This window comes from Carettochelys insculpta, chromosome 23 (genome assembly GCF_033958435.1).
Source record: "Carettochelys insculpta isolate YL-2023 chromosome 23, ASM3395843v1, whole genome shotgun sequence".
NCBI lineage: Eukaryota > Metazoa > Chordata > Testudines > Carettochelyidae > Carettochelys > Carettochelys insculpta.
The window spans coordinates 16,916,725-16,941,383 of NC_134159.1; the positions used below are offsets into that span (position 1 = coordinate 16,916,725).

General features: G+C 39.3%; 1 protein-coding gene across 1 annotated transcript in view; it reads right to left on the reverse strand.

Annotated features, from left to right (window-relative positions):
* GNB1 (G protein subunit beta 1) overlaps positions 1–21,837 on the reverse strand; it is an 86,834-nt gene extending 64,997 nt beyond the window's left edge. The window contains exon 1 of the mRNA XM_075018144.1: positions 21,604–21,837. The gene's annotated coding sequence lies outside the window, so the exon portion shown is untranslated. The remainder of the gene's footprint in view (positions 1–21,603) is intronic.
* Positions 21,838–24,659: the final 2,822 nt, after the last annotated feature.

The window sequence follows — 24,659 nt, forward strand, 5'->3', positions numbered from 1 at the left end:
TTTCAAAGGCGGCTTTTCAATTCCATGTTCAGAGAGAGTCTGGTCAAGGTCTGAGATCCTGACTCCTGAGTAGGACTCTTCTACTCTATTAATACAGCACAGTTATAACATCTATTTCAGTTCCTTTTGGACTGATTGCTGCTATTTTAATCCTTTCTGTAATAATGGAGCTGCGGCCAAAGGAGGCACAAACACTTTCTTTGGAGAGCTAAAAGTTCCAAAACTGCCCACTGAAGGAGATAAAGAGAGGAGAGTGAAAAAATTGAAAAAGTATATGGAGTTTTTCCCTTTATGGTCTACAGAACACAGAAGAATCAAGAAACTGTCCAGAGACAGAAATCACACCATTGTACTCAAAGAGGCTAACCCCTGACACTCAAGAATGACTGAGAAGACCACTCTGTTTCTAGAGAGCAAAAGAGAAGCCCAGAACTAAAATTATCTCAGAACTGGTGTGGAACAGGATATTCATGGGACTACTTAGAGAGATATTTCCCTCCAATCAAATTTTCACTGAAAAGAGAACAAAAGTTAAGATTAGCTGCTCAACTATAGATGAAGAGTGACAACTTTTTGATGTATAGCAAAACAAAAAAGCAGTAAAGTAGCACTTTAAAAGACTAACAAAATAATTTATTAGGTGAGCTTTTAAGTCTTTAACGTGGTACTTTACTGCTTTTTTGTTTTGACAGTATATAGACTAGCACGGCTTTCTCTCTGTTACTAATCAACATGCAAGGCACTGTTTTTGATGCTTATATTGATCCTCAGCACCAGAAACTGGCCACTTTCTAACTGCCTTTGAAGCTTCACACGTAAGAGCAACATTCCATAAAAGAATTTCAGGAAAACTATTTCACCTTTTGATGTGCTGATAACTTGCAAGAATGATATTTGAAAAGTATGTACATAAATTCGTTTGATTTATGCCACAGTGGAAGTGGGTGAAGCTAAGCTTACGGTGGACAAAAGCAAAGCCTCATTTGCTTCTGCATGCAAAATCCAGACAGCAGTTTATTCCTGAACTGCAATATTCACATTGTCCTAGTGAAGGGCTTCTAGTAAGCCTGAATTGACTATCTTGCTGACTTGCCAAAAAAAAAAAAAGCTTATTCAATAAAGTATGGAGTTTGAAAAGATTCCTACACATCTTTAAATGTTAAGACTCAGATGCAACAATCCTGCTTGATTTTTTAATATTAAACGTGTTCAAGATTCTCTAGCTGCATAGTAGTTTCCCCAAGTAACCAGGGTAGTAATGTTCAATGAATCGTGAGAGAATGAGATCACCAACCTGATGAACCTCAGTCACAAACACTACTTTTTCAAAACAATGATTGTTTACACAATGGCAATTTAACAATAAATAGAGTGATCAAGTTTATTTTTCTCTTCACTACTGGATTTTAAGTGGCTTTTAAGAATAAGTTTTCATCATTGGACTTGTGAATATCATATAATGATGCAAGATAGACTTAACCACAGCCATCCTGAAAGACAGCTAATTTGCAATTATCTTAAGATTTCATTCAGAAAAGGATATTTGCATGCCCCACTTACTAAATTCTGGAAATTTTATAACCTATTATGCTTCATAAGCTTCTCTGAACTGACAAGCAATTCCTGAAGTGTGGTCAAGTAGCAAAGAAATTATTTCATTTTAACCCTGCACAGTAATATACTCCAAATAAAGCATATCCATAGAGATATTTGGAGACAATATCATAAAACAAACTAGCAAGAATGTACCATACCACACTTTTCCAAGTTATTCTTAGTAAACATAGTATGCATGCCAACCTTCTGATCGAATAAGAGATGCTTTCAACACTGAGGTACAACACAACTAAGTAGAGCAGCTGTATCAGAATATTAGAATTGATTCATTCTACAGCAAAGTTTAAATGTTTACAGTAAATTTGTTGATGCCTCTCCTCAAACAAATCAGTGGAAAGGGAATTTGAAGATAAACTTTGGTATTCTTATTTTTGATACACTACACTAAATTACAACTCCATTTCCTCATATTGTTACACTTATTGCAAAGATGAGCTTACATTTCAATAGCACAAAGATAACAGCACTTTAAAGAATCAAGATACAGATCCTTTTTTCTACTCTGATAACCCATCAAGACTCTTTTCACTTCAGATCCATCAGTACTAACAGAGTTCTGAAGCCAGGACCTCCTATAGTAGTAGTATTAATTGATATTACAAGAACATAAAGCTGAATACCAGGTGGGGAGGAAGAATAGAGAACTACAGAAAAGGAGGAATGCAAAAATTTAGAAAGACTCAGAATGAAAATGAGATATTATACATGATCAGCGTTTGCTGTTGTACAGCACAGAAGAGAGAGTTCCTGGATCAATGAGTTACAAAAATGACACAAATGCAGAAAGCTTCTACATCTTCTGTATGTGAGGGTGGCAAAATTTTTGAGATGGGTGGATCAAAGTGACTATTCATCAGATTACCAGGGGACCATATATAATAGGCTACCATAGTAGTAAACTACCAGTAACAGAGATGCTACCTTCAATGACAGAATTTTTGTGTGGAACAACTTAATATGAGAGAAAAGTTTGCTCACGTAGTTATATCAAATATATGTACAAAAAGTCATAGCATTATCTCTGGTTGTGCCTGAATGGAACTTTTAGAAAAAAGTATCTTTTCACTATAGGTGGTAATGCTAATTCTGCAGGTGGCAGCAGGAGAGAGAAATACTAGACAGAGTCCTGTTTGCCCTTTTTTTAAAAATCACAATGGTGTCTAAAAGCATGAAGATCTGGTCAACTCTTAAACTTTACAACAACCTGGTTACTTAGCACAGAGCTATGAACAACTTAGTGTCATATTTAAAACAGCCTAACCACCACTGTAGATGCAGCTAGGGCCATGGAACAATTTTTCCATGGTCCTAGCTACCACCTCTTGAAGAGATCAATGAGATCCATTAGCTAACATGGACAGAAAAACAATGGACTTCCTACCAGAGATGTAGGAAGTGTCTGAACTATGTTACTGCAATGGTTAAGCTGCAGCCCCATAGCTATGCCACTGTAGCAGCTGCAATGGAGATATGACCTGAAGAGGCATAGATTACATGGCAATAATTCACTAATTCCCTGAAACATGCATTCCTAAATGCTCCTGCCATGGTGCTGTTCTGACATTTATCTCCAAACACTCCTGACATACATGAAGCTAAAAATTATGTATGTAAGTATAGTTGTAAAAGTTAACTATTTTTAAGATTAAAATTATATCATTTAAATCAAGTAACTGACTAAGAGAGAGGGGCTGAAGCTGCTCCAGCTGGCTTGGGGTGGGGCTAAAGGTTTAGGTGGGTTAACCACTAAGACTAATGCTGACTGGTTTAATATTTTACATCTCTACAGGAAACAGAATGAGCAATGCTGTTTCAGCCCAGAGGCATTCAGGAACAACCTGTGCAGGTAAAAAATATAATCTTATAATCTCCTTTGTTATGCAGCATATGGAATCTTAAGTACCCAAATACACAAATCCTTCTTCTTGACACTTAACAGTTCAGAAATATTCTGTGGGCACAAGTTAAACATTTTTACATGTTACTACTATTAATTCATTTTTTAAAAAACTGAGAGGAAAGACAAATAAGAACTGAATGTGCATTTTTATTTATACCTGGTATTTTTAGTTATACCTGCTTTTTCCATATATCTCTAATGATACTATCAATCCCTGTGGGCTGACATGCTCCCTGAAGCTCACCTAATACAAAGCTCAATTCCTTACAAAGAAGTAGTACTGGGCTATATGCTTCAGAAAACACAAAAAACTTTGAAGACTCCTTGATAACAAAAACAAAGGCAAAAAAAAAAAAACCCATTGAGCTAGTTGGTAAGTTTTTCCCTTTCCCTGTTAAAAAAACAGCAGTCATGTAGCACTTTAAAGACTAACAAAATAATGTATTAGGTTATGAGCTTTCATGAGACAGACCCACTTCTTCAGATCTATAGCATTTGCAGTAGAGACTCCTGCGTCCTTTTCCCAAATTGTGGCTATAAGACTTTCTGGCTATAAGACTCCAATTCTCCATCTGATATACAAGCTAAAGTAGTCTTGAAAGAAAGTGGCATGTTTCCACCAAAAAGGAAGGGCAGGATTCTAAGTGACCATGCTGCTGAAGTTCTACCTACCAACACCTGGTACGTGTAAAACAGGAGGGGTGTGGCCAATACAATTCACTAATACATCCTCAAACAAGGAGTGACTGAGAATTTAAAACATTAAGTCTGGTCTACAGTAGAGCTAGGCTGCGGCAAAACAGCTTATATCAACCAATGTAACTACTGGAAGTCTGTCTACAATTTAATTCCAGCCAATATAACTACCCTGTTATGACCACTTAACTCCATGTCCATGAGCCCAGTAGACTCAAGGTTGATGCAGTCATGTCAAGAAAGTGTAGAGCAGAGTCAGCAAGCCCCGGCACGGATGCCAACAGTGGCATGCAAGCCAATTTTCATTGGCATGCAACGTAGGAGCTTAGCCTCGCCCTTCCTCCCCCATGCAGCTGCAAGCTTGCTCAAACCTATGGTGGATTAACAAAAGACCAGTTAATGCTACCAACCACCACCTAAATGGTAAAACTCCACAATCTTCATTAATGAAGCCATTGTAAAGTAGGACTATTAGTGACTTCAAAAAAAGTATTACCAGCACTCAGACCGTACACAGAGGTCAAAGGATCAAAAAACTTTGCTGGTCCTTGGTGTAGACAATGCATCACTTACATCAACAATTACTGGCTTGCAGGAGCCATCCCACAATACCTCACACTACCTGTCGAAATAATAAAAATGCTAATGGTGAAAACTGCATTGATAACAAGGAGCAACACGTAGATATGCACAATCAGTGCAATTACTAGAGCAGCTATACGCTGTCTGAGTGACAATTTTCCAGTGTAGATATGTTATTAAAAAACTCAAGACAGTTCCTGCTGCAATGGATGGTTTTGCTGCTATTTTATGATAGGAAGGAACTGTGCTTCCCATGGCTTGTGGGGGAAAAAAAATTAATTTGAACTTTAAGGGACATCATTACTGTGAATAAAAGAAAAAAGGCAGCTTTCCCCTAATGATATCTTAAATCTGCTGTTGATGACATTACCATGCAATGGATGTGACATCCGTAGGAGTATTAAGATATTCATGGTGGGATTAAATATAAGAATGGTCATACTGGGCAAAACCAGAGGTTTACCTAGCCCAGCATCCTGTCTTCCAACAGTGGCTAATGCCAGATGCTCCAGAGGGAACAAACAAAGCAGTAATCAAGTGATCCATCCTGTTATCCATTCCCAGCTTCTGACAAACGGCAGCTAGGGACACAATTCCTGTCCATCCAAGCCAATAGTCGTTCATGGATCTAACCTCCATGAATTTATCTAGATCTTTTCTGAACCCTGTTAAAGTCCTGGCCTTCACAACATCCTTTAGCAAGGAGTTTCACAAGTTGACTGTGCGTTAGGTGAAGAAATACTTACTTTCATCTGCTTTAAATTTGCTACCTATTAATTTCATTTGGTGACTCCTAGATCCTGTGTTATGGGCACAAGTAAATAACTTTTTCTTATTTACTTTCTCCACACCAGTCACGATTTTATAGATCTCTATCATGTGCCCACTTAGTCATCTGTTTTCCAAGCTGAGAAGTCCCAGTCTTTTTAATCTCTCCTCATGTGGTAGCTGTTCCATACCCTTATCATTTCTGTTGCCCTTCTCTGAACTTTTTCCAATGCTAAACACTTTTTTGAGATGAGGCGACCACATCTGCACACAGTATTCAAGATGTGGCCATACCATGGATTTATATAGCATTAGTAAGTGGTAGTAGCTTTCATTTGACAATGGGAGAGCCCCCTCCAGTCAGCATAAGGCAGCTACACAGGACAGCTTACAGCAGGACACCTGCATCTAAATTCCACACCTGTGCCACTGTAAAAGCTGTCATGTAAACACAGCTTTAAGCTAGAAGTAAAAAAAAAGATCTGTGCAAGACTGAAGGTGTGCTTCTCAGTATCAGGAAGTAGCCCAATAAAAGATACTACCTCACTCAACTTGTCTCTCTAAGGTATAACAAGATAGCCAAATAAATTAGATTAACTTCTACAACAGTGCTTTTTAATGTGTGGGGTTATTTACACTGTTAGAGTCCAACAATACAAAAATATGAGAAATAGTCAACCAAAGCAAAAAAGTTCTCTATCAACTTGCGCAAAATGAAATGCTCATGCATATATATTCTAGGCATATTTTCCAAATGCAAAATTAGTGCAAAAAAAAAAAAAAATTCTGACTACAAGCCTTTAACTAGAGATTTATAACATGTTTCAAGTTAAGCATGTCAGTAGTGTCAGTTACTTCAGCAGACCTATTCATCCTTAATTGTCTTGCTGGACTAGAGCCATAACGCTTAGTAAGAGTGAGGAACAATCCCTCCTGCTCAGACCCCCACCCCCAACAGCTCCCCAGAAGCCCTCTCCTGCACACTGAAACTCCCCCTGTTAATCTGACCTGGGGGGGAAGCCCTGAACCTCAGTCCCCACTTCTACTGGAGCATGAGGGGAACTAGGCGTCTCAGTCAGGGGCCACGCCAGTGAGGGTCTGTGGGAGGTTTTGCTTTCTTTTTTTTTTTTTGGCCTCTCCTTTTTATGTGGCCCACAACTGATTTTTCTCTGGGTCCCCTGACCCAAAAAGGTTCACCCTCCCTGCTTTAAAGGAATAGAAACTGAACTGAAAATTAGTTTGGTTATATTCCCCCATCCACAGACAATTCACTGGTTCTGAAATCTTGCAAGCACGTTGGCCACAAATTCTTAGCACCAACTCACTGACTTTAACAGAACTATACACTATTACAGTCAAGACAAACTGAAAAAGACCCCAACTCAGGAAAGGATTGAACAAGGGTCCTGGAGCTGCCTTCCATCCAGAATACCTATGGCTCAGTCCCATTTATCCAAGAATATACATGCAGCTTGTTCAAATGACCTGAACATCTTTACCCTTGCTCTCACCCATCCTTTCTGAAAACTGGAATAGAGATTTCAGCCCTTACAAATAGCTTGTGTAATGTTTTGGACAGACAAGACTATGCTTATTTTTCCAATGCTAATTAGCATCTTTGAGAATTTTGACTTGAATTGTAAAAAGTCAAAACCCCACACAATTAAAGATTTAAATAATCTGATATGTACTATTTACTGCTTAGAAGTTCTCTGAATACATGAATATTCATATAAACATCAAAGCTAACAGATTTTAGATACACCCACTAATAACAATCCTCAACAAATATTGAAATCTCTCATGATTTTTCCCATTTGATAACTAACCTAGAACTTTCTAAGTAGTACAAGTGTTCTGCAATGCTCCCAAAGTCTTAGTCCACATCCAGCATACACCCCACAAAAAAGTTCTTATTCCACGTCTCTTCCCTCAGCAGTCAGTGGTTTCAGGGGGGGGGGCTGAAGGGTGGTGTCCAAAACTAATCTGATGCCTTCCAGCCATAGGCTAATGCAAAAAGATAGAACCTCTGCACAGAAAATAGAGACAGTACCACCACAGCAGAAGTTGCAACAGCTGGAAGGTTGAGAGCTTCAGCTTCTCACCAGGGTATTGTCCCTCTTGAGCTATGTCTGGATTACAGGGATTTAAATCGACAGAAGTTTTTGTTTTAGAAGATATCCTCCAACAAAACTTCTGTTAACAGATCATGGCCAAGCTGCCAAGCAGACTGCAAGAGCGATCCACTCTGTCAACAGAGTGGCCAGACAGTCTGACTGCTGTATCGGTGAAACAGCCAACTCGAAGCATAGCAGACAGGGCTCCTCAGTGTCCTGGAAACCCTGTTGTCAGAGGGGCCCCTAGAGCTGTTGACAGAACACCTTCAGAATCTGGACACACTGGATTTTGTCAAGGAAACTCCATACCTGGCTTACTATATACATTTATATTTCTCTTTAGCTACATCTACACTTGCCCCAAACACCATTAGGCTAATTTTCCCTGCGGCAACTTTGAAATGTCAGCATGCCATGCAGTACTCTTTCAAAGTGCCTTAAGTTCCCATGCTACCTCAAAGTGCCCACGGCTGCATGAGGACACTTCAAAGTTGACGCAGGGAGACTTGGCCTAATGATGTGTTGCATATTCATCGCAGTACTCCATTAGTTATCTCCCAGCAGCCTGATTACCATGCCCCCTTCGAAGTTCAGGGCAATTGTAGATGTAGCCTTTGTGAAAAAGAGGTTGCACGTGAATAGGAACATTAGTGCATCACATAATATATGCAGAGAGGTAGCCAAGTTAGACTGTATCTTCAAAAACAAGAAGTAGTCCTGTGGCACTTTATAGACTAACAGATATCTTGGAGCATAAGCTTAAGCTTTCGTGGGTAAAGACATGCTTCATCAGATGCAAGGGGGAGGGTTCAAGGGGAGGATTTAAAGAAGGAGTCTCAGTCAAGGGGAGGCCAGAGTTCACAAGGTCTAGTCAGTCACGGAGGATGTGGCCCATTAACTGCTGATAATGTGGAATTGTGAACATCAAGAGAGGAGAAATCAAGTCAGTTCAGTCGGGGGGGGGGGGGAGTGGGGGGGGGATGTGGCCCATTATCAGTAGCTAATGTGGAGGTGTGAACATCAAAGCAGATAAACTGCTTTTGTAATGGACCAACCACTCCCACTCTGTTCAATCCTGGTTGATGGAGTCAAATTTGCAAATGAATTGCAGCTCTGAAATTTCTCTTTGCACTTTATTTTTGAAGTGTTTTTGTTGTAGGACTACTACTTTTAAATCTATTACTGAGTGTCCAGGGAGACTGAAGTAGTATTCTCCTACTGTTTTTTGTATGTTACCATTCCTGATGTCTGATTTATGTCCTCTGCTCTTGATGTTCAGACCTTCACATTAGCTACTGATAATGGGCCACATACCCCCTGACTGAACTGAGTTGATCTCTTCTCTCATGATGCTCACAACTCCACATTATCAGCAGTTAATGGGCCACATCCTCTGTGACTGAATAGACCTTGTCACCTCTAACCCTCTCCTTGACCGAGACTCCCTCTTTAAATCCTCCTCTGAAACCCCTCCCCACAATGCATCTGACGAAGCAGGTCTTTGCCCACGAAAGCTTATGCTCCAAAATATCTGTTAGTCTATAAGGTGCGACAGGACTTCTCGTCATTTATAATATATGCAGACCATCCTCTCATATCTGGAGATTTGCCAGGATGCTTTACCACAGAACTCAGAATGTGGTTTGAAGTATCTTCCCCATTATTAAGAAATTCATTCAGCTTTAAAAAAATACTCTCTTTTCTTAGGGCAGTCTATTCAATTACAGAAAGTGGAGGATTTGAGGAAAATGCTATAGAGTTGCATCTAAATATATTTATGACTAAATCTTACGCATACAACACTAAGAAACAGTATCAGCTTAAAGTAATTACATCTACAAGCTACCACATAAGGGTCTAAAAGCCCTATATATAATAAACTGTTTAACTGGTATTTGATTAACCAGCACACTCCAGTAACAGGCATGACTCACAGCCAAGACGACCTGGTCAGCAAACACTACACGTGAGCATGGAGTAGTGGTGTCAGGGTTGATGTGCACACAGAGGGAGAGCAATGCCCTGCCCCTAAGGGAGGCGGCCCATTCTCTCTGCGCTGTCCTGCAACCCTCCATGCTGTCCGAGTGCAGTCGGCAGCAGAAGCCACTTCAGGGCTGGGGTTTGTACGCAGAGCGAGAGCAATACCTGGGGGGGGGGGGGGGGGCAGCTCTCTCTATGCTGCCCTACATCCTTCCATGCTGCCTCTGAGGGCAGCCGGCAGGATAAACAGCATCAGGGCTGGGGTTTGTGCACAGAGAAGGAGAGCAATGTCTCGTCCCAGATAGGAGGGGACCAGCTCTTTCAATGCTGCCCTGCCTGCACGCATCCCTCTGTGCTGCCTCTGAGTACAGCCAGCAGGGTCCTCTGCTCTCCCACCCAGTATGAATATTCTTGATAATCCAGAATATTTGATTATCCCACAACCTCCCAGTCCCATGGATGCCCAAAATCAAAGAGTTTATTGTATGTAGGCTCTATTTTTTTTTTTTTTTTTAGAAGTGTTGCTGGATTTCCTCCTGCTCCCAATAAATGTTGGTACAGGTTTAGCCTCCCTAGTCCAGCACTCATCTGGCAACATCTGTAATCTGGCATGATTTTAATTTGCTGGATGACCACTTATGGGTGTGGCCAAATTTCCCATGGTGCCATAAAGTTTGTTTACAACCACCAGTCCTGGCTCTCAGTATTCTGTGCTGTCATTTATCTGTAATTTACCAATAAATGTTTTCTAAGAGCCCAGTAACCAGTGGAAGTGTTGGTAATGCTGTTAGAACACTGACTTTATGTGGTCCAGCAAATTCTTTTGTCTGGCACCAGTCAGGTTCCAAGGGTGCCAGATAAAAGAGGTTCAACCTGTATGAAGCAATGTGTTTATATTAAGGAATCAAGCATTTCCCTACCATGCTAGAAATCCAAATACAGTGCTTTGCTAAGGAGTAGAAAGTAAATCGACTATGAAAGGAAAGTGAAAACAACTACTTTTGCTCCATTGTCCAAACTGAGTGAAAGGGACAGTGCAGCCAAACATTTGTATCTCTATTTTTCCCCCTCCGTTTATACTAAGATGACAACACAAGTAGCAAACTTTTAAACTAAACTAACAATTATTAATCAAACAAACAACGTCTCTTCCAAGAAAAAGACTTCACTTTCTAACTATTATATGCAGCCTTCTAATGAATTCAAACTTTTTTGACAAGGGGCTAATAACCTGTCTAACAAAAAACTTACCATAGCTGCAGTGACTGTAGTTTGAACGGGGACTTTATGGACAATCCTCCATAATAGCAGTCAGAAGTGTTCAAAAATCTGAATAAGCCACGTATAACACAACTGGATGCTTATTTATGGACATTATTTGGGTATTTTTCATCAAAAAGTAATCTGATTAAGTAATTAATTGTTGTATTAATTCTTAAACCTTAAAAGGTAAGCATATGTTGCTGCGGTGATAACAGTTCTGTCAAATTAATTTAATTTTTCTGCTCAGCTGCTAATACCTGAATATATCCTAACAGTGCTAACATTTTGTATTATTTCTTAAGCAGTAACAGTGAGCTTGATAATGTACAAGACAAGGAATTTACAAGCTAAACACACATGTTCTGGAGCTTTCTGCATTAAAACGATGATCATTGCCTAAAATGCACAGATATTCTGCAAAAATGGCCAACTTCAAGGGCCAAAGCTTTGTGAACCCAAGAAGGCAGATATAAAGTTATTTCATTCTAAAGATATATAGTCTGTTTCTAGCCTTGACAAGTAATACCATCTTGTTTTCCCATAGCATCACCATACACAATGGACAGGTACTTCAAGTTAGTATAAAGCAATGTTGTACTTAGAGGCTTATGATACATTGATTGCAAAAAATCCTATATGCAATGAAGAGGAGGTAGAAAGACACTGCTATATTTTGAAGCATGGGAACCACGTACTGGGCCACTGAAACTCCTCTTCGAAGTGAAAGGAGGAACCGTTTATGATGTCAGCAGCAGCCTAGACTAAAAGGACTGCTGAGCATATGCTAAACAAAAGGAACTCCCACAGGAAAAAAAAAAAATACACACATATATAATATGAACCACTACATTTTTTTAAACCCACTGAGAAAGCTTATAAGACCAAGGACCAAATTAACAAGAATTCGTTAGTCATCCAAGCTACACCTCAGAGCCTGCTGAATTCAATGCAAAATCCATGCAGCAAGACACCAAAATCTTTCAATGTCTGCATCCAAAAAGTATGAGGTGTTCAGGTATAGATAAAACAAAAATGACTGCAGTTTCTGTCTTCTGTCATACTGACTTTCATTGACTGTCAACACATTGTCTAGATCAGCAATACTTTGACTCTAGCGTTCGGCTCCAGCTTATGGAAAGTATGAAAGTAACTACATCGGTTTAGTATCGGAGGGGTAGCCGTGTTAGTCTGGATCTGTAACAGCAACGAAGGGTCCTGTGGCACCTTATAGACTAACAGAAAAGTTTTGAGCATGAGCTTTCGTGAGCACAGACTGACCATCACGAAAGCTCATGCTCAAAACTTTTCTGTTAGTCTATAAGGTGCCACAGGACCCTTCGTTGCTGTTACATCAGTTTAAAAATTTGACTACTGAATGTATGGGTCATTCAGCTATAAGTCTATGAAATATTTCTTACTGGTTTTAAATAGCAAAGGAAACACAGGCACATAACGATTGCCAAACAATGTATCTGCCAACACTTACGAAAATTCAGGACTCCATAACCTGCAGCATAATTAAATTGCTGTAAAAATCAAGCAAGCTGTTGGTGATATTTGTACAGACAACTCTTTTGCATAACAGACAGTAGTTGTTATCCACAAAGTTCTTCACCATGCCTAATATTCATTACCTTATGAAGAGTACGTGACAGGACTATCACCACTGCAACATACACTTACCTATTTCAAGTTTTAGTAAAGTACAGGAACTTTTACTTTCTTGCTTAGCATATTATGATCTGATTTGGAGTCTCAATGATTTCAGCAGGATAGATGTGATCATCAGGAACCCTAGGCCCCTTTGGTTTGCCTTAGTTTGACAGGCCTGTGGAAAGTAAGAAGCCCCATTTTTTGGTTGGGCCACTTTGATCAGAGCATCTTCTAAGACATACATCTAATGAGAATTTCTACACTTTAAAAGATCTATAAAAATTAGATGTCTTTTTAGATTCTTACAACATGTAAATTCCTTTGTTATGTTTTACTATTTTATGAGTATGATCAGAGCCAGAATATTTATATCTTCATAAAGTTCAGTGAGACAATCCTGATGCTTATGTAGGTGCATTTTAAATACAGACAAAGTTTACTGTAAATACAGAACAATATTTTGCACCAAACATGCCAAATATTGAACCTCATGGTTTGGGCTCAGGCGTTGTCAGCCCAACAAATTTTAAGAAAAGGTATACAGAGGGCAAGAAAGAGGAAGACAATTCATCTTATCAAGGTGGTTCATTCTGCATAGATCAAAATAGAACTCATGGCACAAGCTTACAAAAGAAAGCTCGCAACAAGATTTCACAGGGTTTTACCATTCATACATATATACTGAAATAAGATGAATAATAAAGTAGGCTTTCATATCTGGCAGCCCTGGACCCAGGAGGCTGCCAGATATTCAAATGTTCTGGGTAATAGAGTTACACCAAGCAATGTGTAATGCTAAAGAAAAACAAGATTTGCTATTAAGAAACAAAAATGAATGCTGCATACTTTATTTACCAATAACATTAGTACTGAACACTGTAAACTTATACTGTATTTGTTGTATTTACTTTCGCTATACTGTTCTGAATGAAAAATGTAACTAAGATTTACTTATGGTTACTTATGATTAGTTATTTGAGAGTACCAGAAGACAAAATGCTGGATATGAAAGAGTTTACTATATAGCCATAGTCTAAGTTCAAAACTTCAAACTGATGTTCAATATTTTTGTCAGCCCTTACATTTTCCACTTTTAAAGCTCAACAATCTACCTAAACATTAATTCTTGCATAATACCATGCAGTTCAAAGGCATAAAATAACCTATATTAAAACAGCAACATATTTTCCCCGGTAGAAAAATGTCTGAGATAAATATTCAGGGTTGCCACAGGCATCCAAATGACAAATTCAAGTTGTCCCAAGAATGTGCCTACCATTACTATTGGTCATTTAAATTCAGTCTGTAAAGCAGCTGCCTTGTAATTTGAAAGCAAACAACTATAGATTATTCTGTCAGAAAAATCTGTTAGTAATCTGTCTGAGTTTTCCCACAACACACAAAAAAAAAGTGTGTATATATCTCCATCCACAGCGAATATCTGTATAAAGCTCCATGCACTTTCAGATAAAATTCTAGAGCACCTCTAACAATAAAACAATTTCAATAACATTCTCAGTTGTTGCAACTTATTTCCTCCAATCAACATGCATGCTAATTCTCCAGAAGTGAAATTTCCATGAATTTGCTTATAAACAAATAAGCAAACAGAACATGACTGATAAAGATGCAGAAAGTTTAGAACCAGCTAACAAGCAAAAAGCTTACCTAATAGATAAAAAGTATAAAGGTATCAAACTTGATGGAAAATAAATTCCTATTATTTAGAATATGAATATAGTGGTTTTACAACAGCAACAATGAAAGGGTACATCACAATCATGAATGTTAAGGAAAAAACAGGTAAAACTTCATGTGAGTGATGCTTACCCATTCTTAGTTGTGATTCTTTACCTCTGTGCCAAAAGCCTTATGGAAGCCTTGTAAAATTCATCTTTTCCATTTTGCTGCAGCAAGTAAATGTTTGATTCTCTTGGGGAAGGCACCAAGTAATGTTCACAACAAGTTTGTAAGGCCACATTAAGGAGTTTTTGGAACTGCATATTTTGCTATTACAAAGTATATTTTTCCTCCCATGTAGCAGTTGTAGATAAAGACAATATATTTTAATTATGATCCCTCATACTTCTATTCAGCCTTATGGCATCTGTGATTGCAATAAAAGCAAAAAATTAGACATGCTGATTATGGAGAACCCAGATTTTATCATTAGAAATGCTGGGGATGGCTTAGTAGACTTTGCTCAGTGGAGTATCACTTAATTTGCAGCAGGAAAGGAACATGTAGTCAAAAAAAGGATTAGAAAACATACATGCATCTCTACCTTATCATGCTCTGATGGTAATCTAAGCAGAAGTAGCTTCTTTAGGGCCCCATGACAAGAGCTTGTCTCTCAGCCCAGCTCCCCTGCACAAACACCTATACCTCTTTCTTGAGGAGGCATTAGCTTTTAAACCCGCCCTACTAGCTGTGTTTGCACTCCTTCCTCTCCTAGCACTGTTTCTCAAAAAGGCTGAAATGTTTTCTGAGAAGTAACTTATCATTGGCCATTCTTTTACCTTTCTGTTTGTTTTTTCCTGACACCCCATATTTAACTAATGCAATATACTAACACAGTAAACAGCATAACATGTAATATTCATAAATTACAGAGCAGCTCCAAATCAGACACAGATTTCGAGAACCTAAGAGAAGTCAATGTTCAAACTAGCATTTGAACTTAACAGGACTGATCTGTGGATGTTTATTTTGGAGTCTCATCACCAATCGTGCTTATGCTTTTATGAAGCTCAAAAAATTTTACTATGATTTACCTGTAAGAATGATAATGGTGATCCCTAATTATAGTATGGCTAGGAAAAATTAATGCGATATTTATAGCAAAGAGGTATCATTTACCTTAGCTGTTCCCAGGTTGTAAGATGAAGGCTATGTGGTTATCCTTTAACTAATCATCTAAGAGCAGGCCTACACCTGGGGAGAAAGTTGACTTTAAATACACTACTCCAGCTACAAGAATAGTGTACCCCGAGTCAACCACACATTAAGCCGAATTTCTGTGTAATACCCACAGCAGGAGGTTGACAGAAGGAACCCCCTCTTTGACTACCTTTACACCACGCAACTTCATGGAGTACCGGGGTCAACAGGAGAGCAACAAGCAGTAGATTTAGCCCTCCCTACTAGAGCCACTAAATCCATCCTTGGGAGATCAGTCTCCAGAGTGTTGATCTCTGGTAAAGCATTAAGACTTTAATGCACAGAACCTTACAGCAGGGGTGCACAAAGTGGGGGGCAGGCCCCCTCAGGAGTGCATGAAATTTCCTAACGGGTAGAGCAAGAGATGCTGCTGGGTCTCAGACTCATCCATCTCATTAAAAATGTTGAACTATGTTACTGTTTTTATGTCTGCGTATTCACAGTTATATGCCAATTAACAAAGCTTTTACATTCTACTTACTTATTTTCTTACACATGCCAAACATGTTTTTTGGTTTTTTTATAAATATAAACATAATCAACATTTCTATCAGTTTGGACAGGGTAGGGGAGCCCTATGAATTGCATGGATGAAAGTGGGGCTCAATTTAAAAAGTTTGCTTACCTGTGACTTAAGGTACCACACAAAAATTAACCAGTGTCCTTTAAGTTTAATGCTAGACTTCCAGCTGCAGTTTTAACCCTAAACACAAATAATTCTTAAAACTGAAGTACTTTCACATCAACCCAATCCAATTTCAATACTGCAGTTCAGTAATTGCCACAGAAGTCCAAGGGTCAAATTATATATGCAAATATTAAAAGTATGGATCCACAATGCTAATGTTTATTCTTTTTTTAAATGGACAATCTTTACACTCAAGTTTTCAAATTGTCCTCTCTGAATGTTTGATTTTCTTCAAGACAAACCTTTCCTCTACATCTACTTTAAGACCACAATAAACAAGGCCTTGTTTTTTTACAGTGCTATTACAAAAACATAATACTCTCCTTTTAAACATTTATGCATATTTTTGAATATCTAAATTTTTTGCTTGCATTGCGAAGCCTTTTATAGGATCACAAAGTAATCAAAGGCACAGTTAACAGTCAGCTCAAAGCTTTTAATGTTCTGCTAAACTACGAATTGGCTCAAGTAGGTACAGAATTGTGTATATCTATTTGGTTACTGTGACAAAAAGATTTCAAGTGAAAAACTTGAACATAAATACACCATGCCCTTTGGAGATATATTAAAGTGTGGTCCAACATTAAACTGATCTATACAGATTTTTTTAACAATTCATTTACGATTTTTGTTTAAGAAAAAAAATCCAGATTTTCAGTTGGATATTTTCTATCTTGCACTTTAGACTGATTAAAAAACACTCTTGCTCTCCATCCTATCCTGACTATCAAAATAATGAGTGTTTAACAAACACAAGTAAGCCACTTTCATGGTCAACAACCTTCTCCCTATCAGAACCAATAATATGTTACAGCAAGTAATGTTTTGTCAGTGTAGGTATTAGGGGGTTAAAAAAAGAGCCCTAAGAAGATTTGTCTAATAACAATTCAACCATATGACTACATGATTTCTCATTTCTATTTTGTTCATACCAAAGTAGTTGCTAAATGGGAGTCTCTAAACAATATAGTATGCCATATGGCTAAAACTGGATATTAAAATTGAGAATATCAATTACCAATCCACTAATGCTGAGAGCCAAAATCCATGGACAGTAAGAATTTAATCCAATTCAAAAACTGCAACATGAGCCAAGCCCTACCTAGAGAAGGCAAAACCTATGCTCATTTTAGCAGAAATCAATACACAAATTTCAATCACAAGAATAAACTCTGTAAGTAAATGCATCACATCCTTAAAACTTCTATACCCTTGGCCTAGCAGCTGCAGCGAAGTAACTTAAATGAAGGACAATTTATCTTGCTTTCTTACAAATATCTTTCTGAATCTCTGCTTTCAGAGGAGGCCTATCTTAAAACACTTCCTAAAAGACTAAGAAAAAAAAAAGCTCAACTTTAGCAAAATTACATATATCCTATATTCTGATTTTATAGTTACCGATATCTAACTTCAAACTGTGCTCGAAAAATCACAACTCAGAACAAACTGCTAAGTAAGGAAGATCAGTTAGTTGCTTCCATATGGCCTAACAAACCTTTATAACACCAGGAAGTTATTACACACAACAGCCAGCAACATCTTGTTTGGTTTGGGGGAAGGGTGCTCTACACACAAAAGATTATATATATTTGTTGTTAATGAACATATTCCAAAGAAATCACAATTACATGCTGAGTAAACAACTACCAAAAGTCAAATTATTCTTCACATTCCACAGTCCTTGCTAATTTCCAAGGATATTAGTACTCTAAATAGGGAAAAAAGTTTGGTTTACATTTTTAAATTTAAGACTGCTATACTATGGCTGTCTACACTAGTTCCCAGCTTTGAAGGGAGCATGGTAAGTAGGGTGTCGGGAGATTACTAATGAAGTGCTGCAGTGCATATGTAGCACTTCATTAAGCCAGCTCTCCCCCGCAGCAACTTCAAAGCGGTAAACTTCCGAGTGCCGGCTTGCGCGTAGCCGCGGCTACACACAAGCCAGCACTCGGAAGTTTACCGCTTTGAAGTTGCTGCGGGGGAGAGCTGGCTTAATGAAGTGCTACATATGCACTGCAGCACTTCATTAGTAATCTCCCGACACCCTACTTACCATGCTCCCTTCAAAGCTGGGAACTAGTGTAGACATAGCCTATGTGAACTGGATAAGGTTTAAAACTGTTGCCACTATGTGCACAACTGGATAAGATAAACAACACCTGTTACACTAAATATTCTATATGCATTCAAAAGGTGGGCAAAGTTGCTGGCTTTATTTATGTTATGAAATTGAGAATTCTAATTAGGTTTATCATTCCAATCTTCAAATATGTCCCTCATAAAAAGGGCCTTTAAGCTGTTCCAGCTGGATTTACAGCGGCTTCTGAACACAGGACACCAAAGATTTCATGAAAGGATGCTTGCTACACAGTGACCTGGCAGCTACATGGACTAAGCAGGGATAAATGCAAATGATCTAAGTCATCACTACAGTAACCAACTTAATTTTTCCAGTTCTTGTTCGTTTAAAAAAAAAATCTGAAACACTCAATATCAGAGAAGTTAGTAACTGGCAGGTTAGTAAATGTCCTTTAAATGATTTGCTGAACCAACTAGATAGATATAATTCATTAATATTTATATTCATTTTGAAAAACATGAATTGTAAATATTTGAAAATACAAGCTATAAAATAAATTGGTTATTTAAAGTATGAACAATGGCAAATGATGAATTACGCAAAAATAAATCCAGAGAGCAGCACTACAACTCCTGATCCTTTATCAAGTGTTTAGAGATCATATGAATACAAGACATATTTAGCTATAAAGCAGCTAAATATTGTAGAATAGTGTAATATGTATTTTAAATTTATTAACAGTCATTTGAAAATGCCTGAGAATAGATGTATTTTATTAAGAATTAACTAGAGTTTATTTTATTGAGGGTGTTTAAAATTAATGCTAATATAAATAATAAACATCATAAACTACCAACAGGAAAAGTACATCTTTCAGCAATATAAAAGGCCACTTATTAAAAAAAGTACAGTGTCATTTTAAAATACAACATGTACACATAAAAAAAAAAACACACAGAAAAAGCTTTTAATATCCAAACAACATTTTTCTTCCACCTCTCTCCTCTTATGGAAAGAATAGTGACCTACGTATGACAACAATTTCAGGTCAAATGCAGTTTTAGAAGCCTCCACGAATCATCTGAAAATTCTCAAGCAAAAGGGAGCTTCTTTGTATCATGAAAAATGACAACTTGGGATCTGATTGTTACTTGTCTGATAAAAGAAAATGTTATTAAGCCATTCAAATGGGATTTTATATACGTAACCTGGATTATGGAAAAATAATTTTTTAAAAATCTATCTGTGCCTAAAATAGAAAACAAAGAAAAATGTTCCTAAATGCCATTATAGCAGGCATTAGATCACGTTAGTTTTATCCAGTCACAGCCTACGTGAAAATTTCAATAAAGCTATTTACTCCTCCCACCCACTCTATCCTCCCATCTATTTGGGGTAAAACCTACAAAAATTAAAATAGGAAGAAAAACCTTTACCATTCCCCCAATATTTTCCCACAGCAAAAAATATGAGAAGGCACACAAAAAAATAAAGAGCTACCTAAAATACTTGTAAGGAATAAGATCTAGTTTGACACAGCTAAGATGAGGAGTTGAAAATGAGAGAGCTGCCTTGCTGCAAACGCCATCTTGTTGCAGTTATTGGGCCCAGGCACAGGAGGGTCCATTCATTCACAGTAAAAAGAAAATCAAACACACCCTCAGCAAGCTGCAGCCACCAAAACAACTGCACTATTATTACCCCACTCCCCAAAAAAACACTCTAATGTAAAAAGTCTGCCGCACGACACTTAAAAAGAGGTTAGACCTCAGTGTAATATTGTATTTTTGACATGCATTTTACAAATAAATCGACAACACTTTGTCTTGATTCACCCCCCTCTGCTCAGCAAACAAGCTTCAAAATGTGGAATAAACCTTCAGTGATTGACTAGCAGCAGAAATAATCAAACTGCAAAATATTTAGTTTCTCATTTCAATTTCAGTTTTAAATCCCTTCCCCCTGAGTTCAGGCAGTTGACTGTAAAAACAATTTTGCTAGGTTTTTTTTTAAGCTTCCTTTTATTGTAACATGTTCTTTCCTCTTTATTTCCACTGGGCAGACAATACCTAATAATGTGGCAGTCAACATTACGGAAAGAATGCCTTATTTGAAATTAGTCCCAAGTAGACACTTGGTGAACGTTGAAAATTCACATTTGTTAAAATTTCAGCTAATCTTCACAAGTGATAAACTGACATCCTGGCATAACCTCTGTGTCATTCTACCTTCCAGACAAGATTTTTTAAAAGTCCTGCCTATTCCCTAATCTCATATTCATTACTTAAAATATATACGACTTCACATCCTTTTTCATTTTTATATGTAGTTTTAGACTTGAAATTTTTAAAGCAGCACTTTGGAAAACCTCTTTATAAATGGGCAAAAATGTACCAAAAACCGTTTCGTAAAGAAGCGGTGAATTGTGGGGAGGCAAGGGCTGTTAATATTTTTTAACATTCAGCCCATGCAGGAACTCCCTTATTCTGCTGTAGCAAACATCCTCCATGATCTTTGATATTACACTTACAAACACACAAATATATGCAGCACCATAACAGATGGAGGAACAACAAATGTGCAAGCTAGATAAACCCCTTAGCTATTTTTTTTGTTTTGGTTTTTTTTAAAACAAGACACATACCCACCCTTCCTCTCACAGCAAAACACAGAGTGAATCCACGCTCCACGCCCCAGATGTTCCCTTTTCTGGGCTAAGGGCTGTTAGGAGTCTTACCCTGTTTGCCTCACCCTTGCCTCCTCTTAATCAATTTTCCACCATTACAGCCCAGACACACACCACAGCATTTTCGTGAGGACTCCCCCCCACCCTCCCCACTACAGGGCTCGATTTCTTTGCCAACTCACCTTTACACCGTAACACACACACACACACACACACACAAAGAACAGTCCCGTGCTAGTGTAAATCACTCCAGCCTAATTGCAATTAAAGATGGAACCCTGCAAAACCCTGGGTTCTCCTCCCTCTTCGCCATTGAAAAAAGGCCCCTCAAAAGAAAGCCCCACTCCCACTCCCACTCCCACCTCTTCCTCCTCCAGCAGCTAGAGCCTGACTTGGGAGGGGAAGCTGAAGTGTGGGGGAGGGGGGGTATTTTCAATCTCCCGAGGCCAGGCGCCGGACAAGCTGGGGGCAGGGGAGATGGGGGTGGGGCTCTAAGGGAGGGGGAGGAATTGCTAAGGGGGCAGCAGAGAAGGACGAAAGGGGGGGCTCAATAGGCGGGATATATGAAAGAGGGGAACGGGGCAGCTGGGGACGTGGGGGGATCTCTGCGGGAAGGGGTCCCCAGGCCTTTACCTGCCCTTCCGGCCGCTGCTCATGAACCGGGCCCCTGCGTTCCCTGCCCACAGCCCCTGCCCACTCCCGCTCCGTCCCCGCCGGGCTGGGGCAGCCGCCCGCGCTGCGTCTGGCCGACCCCAGAGGAGCGGTGGCGGCTCGTGGAGGTCCCTGGTTCTCGGCTCCTCCTGACGCGCTAGGTCCCCACTCAGCTCCCTGCAGCCATCGGGAGCCGGAGCCTGCCTGGGCGCGGTAACCGCCCCGCCCGTGCGGCCCGGCCGGGAAACCCCGGCTGCCGGACCCGCCCCGCCTCCTGGGCCAGCTCCGCCCCGCCTCGCGCCTACAGCGGCTGAGGGGGCGAGAAAGGCAGCGGGCGCGAAGGCGGCTGAGGAGTGGGTACTGAGGGGGGCCGGGCTGGCCAGGAGAAGGGCAGTGTGTGTGGGGAGGGGGAAGCAGCAGCCGTGGCGGGGAGAGGAGGTGAGGGAAGGGGGAAGGGAATGTGGTTAGGGGAGCAAAGGCCATAAGGGGACTGTAAGGGTGAGGGGAGGAAGCCTTCTTTGTGGTGTAAAGTTCCTTGGGGCTTTACCATTACCCATCCTCAGCCCAGGATTCAGAGTCACCCGGCAGAGCCAGCCCCTCACCCCCAAAAGCCCCTTAACCGGCCCGTTAGAAAAGGGGCCGGAAGAGAGAGGGGACGGGCCAAGTTATGCCGTTTTTCGGCATTTGCTTCTCCTGGACCATAAGAGGCAGCGTGTTCTGTTTTGCTTTCTGGTCCCAAGGCTCCATAGTGCAGGACTTGGTTTGTTTACTTCATCCTACTGCAGAATGTGGGCTGGATGTAACTCCTGGAGGTCTTGCGAGCCCTGTACTCTTATGATGCTGTAGTAGAAATGTTTAAATTGGAGAAACTGTCTCCACCTCAGGACAACCAGCCACCACTCACCTCCTTTCCATTTGCACACTTGCCTGCTGCCCACCTCCCACCTGCCTTCTTGCCTGACTTTTCAGGACAAATGGCATGCTGCTTGTACATCAGTCAGGACCTGGAACAAAGGGCTTCCAGATTTTAACTCGTGGGCCCCACCTCCCCACGTTCGGGATCATCCTTATTCACCCTACCCAATTGCTTAGGTTTTGTAAAGATCACCAGTTTTTTTCAAAAAAGGTTAAATTTTGAGCCTGGCCTAAGCAGAAGTGCCCTTGCAAGGAAGAAGAAAATTATCAAAAATGCAGCATAATGTTTCCCATGTGAATTAATTATACCTTGCTTCTCAAAGAAAGTTAGATCTGAAGAAAGAAAAGGCCACCACAATAGTCTGAGACGTGACGATTTTTATTTGTTTTTAAAGATATAAGAAACCTATTCACTTTCAGGGTTTTGGAGAAAAAGCTACAGGGCAAGAAGGTTGAAAGCAGTTCCCTTTTACTTTACCACATTTCTCCAGCAGACTCAGAAAGAAGCAGTGACATAATCTGTTATAATCAAACACAGATGTGCCTGTAGGGTTTTATTTGTATAGCAGCAGTGGCCATAGCCCCAGTAGATTGGCACCATTGTACAGGTACATAGTAAGAGGTAGTTTCTACCTCAGTGAGTTTAATCTAAATAAGCAAAATACAGTGTGAGGAACAAAAGTAGTATTCCTATTTTACAGATGGGGATTAAGGTACAGAGAAATTAAGTAATCACCTGCATCCCAGTTTATTGACTTGTCTCCAAGACCTTCTTTCCTAATTGCACAAAAGTAAGTGTACAGATACACCAGTCTTTTTCCATTAACCATCCCACATAACATTTGCTTGTACTTTATTACATTAAGTCACATGTACTGATAAAGCTAGACAAAACAAATATTGGTTGCTTAACAAACTGAAGAAAAGTTGCTCATTGTAGCTTTGAAACTTTATGTTATAGGTCAGCAATTGTCTCCTCCTCCTGCATTTAAATGGCCAGGTATGTGAGGAAGTGCATGGATGGAAATGTGTTTATTTAAAAAAAAAAGAAAAGAAAAAAAGAAACCCCAGCCAGCTCCTCAGAATTGGATGGTTATGGACAGTTATTAAGCATAGTTTTGGTGTTTTTGGATTCAGGAGAATGAGTTCCTTGATGTGTGTAGTCTAATGTGAACTAATATAATTATGTTTTTATTTATCTTTTTTGTATAATTATTCAAATATGTTGAAAACTTGTACATCCTGTGTTTGAAGTTCAGGACTCCACCCTCAAACTTACAAATAAAACAGAAAACTTACTTAGGCCTTGTCTACACTTACGGCAGTCCTGATCTACTTCAGCTATGCAAATAACAAATAGGGTAGCTGAAGTCAACATAGTTACCATGGTGTCTTCCCTGAAGGAAGGTCAGCAGTATTGATCTACCACATAATGAAAACAAGGTCTTAGGTGTCTATTGCAGATAAGAGAATGTTACAACTCTTGGGTTACATTCTTATTTCTGCTATTGTTCTGCTGTTTAATCTCATGCAATTTGCTTATGCCCCATTCCTACAAACATTTATGGGTGTTTACTCCAGGGACAGTTCCACTGAAGTCAAGACTAGAGCCTTGATCTCTAATGCTTCATTTCATCTCTGTAAATTAGTGATGAGATTTAACTACTTCAAGGGCTTATTGTCTGCTTAACTGGATATTGGTAAAGTATTTGAAGACTAATTGTAAACACAACTTGCAAAACAGCCTCTCTTCTGAGTGGTGGGGCTTCTTAAAAGGTATGTTTCATAACATGTATATAGGTACATAGATGGGAAATTTTTAAACACTGGGATTAAAATGTCATTTTGAGTGCCTAAAATTTGTGTTGAGTGAAGGAGAGACCACCCAGTATTAAATATGCAAAATAAAGATGACATATAGAAGCTAAAAACCTGTAATGTTAAGCAGAGTTCAGACATGAGAATTCTGGAATTGCATCATGGTTAATTGCCAGAATAGATTGGCTCATTTCCAGAAGTGACTTGGCATATTTAAAGTCCAAAAAGGGTATTTTGTCTTTAGCCTATTGGAAGGCTGGGTGAAAGGCTATGCCTGCCCATGACTAAAAGGCCCCGCTCAGAAT